Raw genomic sequence first — 2,938 nt, forward strand, 5'->3', positions numbered from 1 at the left:
AAATTTGCATAAAATTCTCTTACCACTGGAACCAACAGTAGTGTAGTAGTGTAGCACAACACTTCCCATCTTCGCCGCACTATCGTTTATTTAATATCCATCATGGGATTATTCAATCCCTGATTCATGAATCCTCGTTCTTTGGTTAATCTTTTTTTCATCAGCAACTTGTTGAGGATTCGCTGCGCTTCTGCACTAATAAGCTTTCGCCGATTGAAAACTCGCATTATGGGATTATCAAGGGAATTGGTTGCCATAAAAATTAAATTGATAGAGTTTTACTTCATTTTTGGAGGGAAAATATGAACTATAATTTGAATCTTTGAGTTTAAAAACACTATTCTCGCCCAAAAACCGCCAAAAATTGCCATTTGAACCCATGTAACCATCAATTCACTGGTCTCACTGTCTGTGGGGTCGATGGCACCGTCGCTGAGCTTCTATATTAATTTTGTCTGGACTCTTGAGAAAAACCCACCGTCGGCGGTGTCAAGGGCATTGTCGACTCCCAAGGAAAAATTTTCACAGTTTTGCTCTGGTCCGAATGCATTCCAGATTTTCTTCATGGATCCATTTTTTTAGATGTTTCATGGGTAAACAAGAGTAGTAAAGCTTAATACTACTATGATCTGGCAATAATATCAAATAAAAACTACTATAATTGTGAAAAAAATAAAGATAAACATGGGTGCCTCCCATAAATTGCCTGGTTTAACTTCGTCAGACCGACCTATTCAGGTGTTATTCAGGTTGATTGATCATTAAAACCTCTTTAAAATTTGGTCTTTTACACTCATAATATGATTTTATTTTATGTCCATTTACTTTATATCGATTTCCCATCTTCTGATCTTCAACTTCAATAGCTCCGTAAGTGTAAACTTGAGTCACAGTAAAGGGCCTAACCAACGAGACTTCAATTTACCAGGAAATAACTTCAACCTAGTGTTGTAAACTAAAACTTCTTGTTCTGGTTTAAAGTTCTTTTGGTTAATCTTCTGATCATGCCATAACTTTAATTTTTCCTTATAAATTTTGTTGTTATCATAAGATTTATCATATGTTATCATAAGATTCATTTCTTAATTCTTCCAATTCATTTAATTGTAACAATCTCTTCTTACCAGCATCTTTCAAATTATAATTGAATTCTTTAATCGCCTAATATGCTTTATACTCCAATTCTACTGGTAAGTGACAAGTCTTTCCAAAAATCAGTCTATAAGGAGTCATTCCAATAAGAGTTTTATAAGCAATCCTGTAAGCCAATAATGTAGTATTCAATATAGTGGACCAATCTATTATACTAGGGTTTACAGTCTTTTTAAGTATTTGTTTGATCTCTCTATTAGAAACCTCTCTATTAGAAACTTCAATCTATTAGAAACTTCAACTAACCCACTGGTTTGAGTAGGATACGTAGTAGAGATTCTATGAATAATATTATATTTCTGTCAATCTCTGAATGTATTTATTTCTAAAATGGGATCCTTCATCAGTGATAATCATTCTAGACATTCCGTATCTAGTGAAAAAATTTCAAAAATATTTTACATCGAAAATCTTGAAACACTTTTAGCGTCACAACAAGGTAAAACTTGTGCTTCAATCCATTTAGAAACATTGTCCACTGCAATTAATATATATCAGTTCCTAAATGAAGGAATAAACGGTCCCATAAAATCTAATCCCCATACGTCAAAGATCTCAACTTCTAACGTGAAATTCAGAGGCATTTCATTTTTTCTAGATATATTGCCTACTCGTTGACATCGATCACAAGTTTCTATGTATCTATAAACATCTCAAAAGATGGTAGGCCAATAAAATCTAGCTTGTAAAATTTTATAAGTAGTTTTATCAATTTTAAAATGTCCTCCAAATTTAGAATCATGACATTTCTGAATGATCAGCTCAGTTTCTTCATAAGGTACACATCTCCTCATAATAAGATCCTTACATTATTTATATAAATAAGGCTCATCCCATTTATAAGCTTTTGCATCATGAATGAATTTCCTTTGTTGTTGCAATGTCAGCATAGGTGGCAAAATATCACTTACAATATAATTAACAATATCAACATACCATGGTATTTTCCACTCATTAATATTATAAAGTTGTTCATCAGGGAAACAGTCTGTAATTCCACTATCAGTGCAGATAATTCTTAATTTTGTAATCTTGACAAATGATTAACAATTTTATTATATGTTCTCTTTCTATCAATAACCACAAGATCAAATTCTTGCATCAAAAGTATCCATCTAATCAACCTTGGTTTAGCATCCATCTTTTGTATCAGATATTTAATAGTAGAGTGATCAGTATGCACAACACATTTAGCTCCAATTAAATAAGATCTGAATTTATCTAAAGTATACACAATTGCTAGTAACTCTTTTTGAGTAACAATATGGTTAATTTGTGCATCATTAAGAGTTTTACTAGCGTAGTATATAACTTTAAAAATCTTTTCATACATTTGTCCAAGAACAACTCCAATAGCATAATCACTAACATCACACATCAGTTCAAATGGTTTCTCTTAGTTAGGTGAAACTATAGTAGGGGCTGTGATTAATTTTTTCTTTAATAACTCAAAGGCATTTAAGCAACTTTTGATAAATTCAAATTTCTTGTCCTTTTCTAAAAGTTGGCATAGAGGTTTAGTGAATTTTAAAAAATCTTTAATAAAACGCCTGTAAAATCCAACATGTCCAAAAAAACTCCTAACCTCTCTTACATTAATAGGAGGTGTTAGTTTAGATATAACTTGAATTTTTGCAAGGTTTGCTTCCATACCATCTTCCAAAATTTTATGCACTAACACAATTCTTCCTGGAACCATAAATTGACATTTCTCCCAATTCAGAACCAAATTAGTTCTTTCGCATAACTCCAAAACTTTTTCAAGGTAATTTAAGCATGCGTCAAA

This window comes from Phalaenopsis equestris, unplaced genomic scaffold (genome assembly GCF_001263595.1).
Source record: "Phalaenopsis equestris unplaced genomic scaffold, ASM126359v1 Scaffold204681, whole genome shotgun sequence".
Classification (NCBI taxonomy): Eukaryota; Viridiplantae; Streptophyta; class Magnoliopsida; order Asparagales; family Orchidaceae; genus Phalaenopsis; species Phalaenopsis equestris.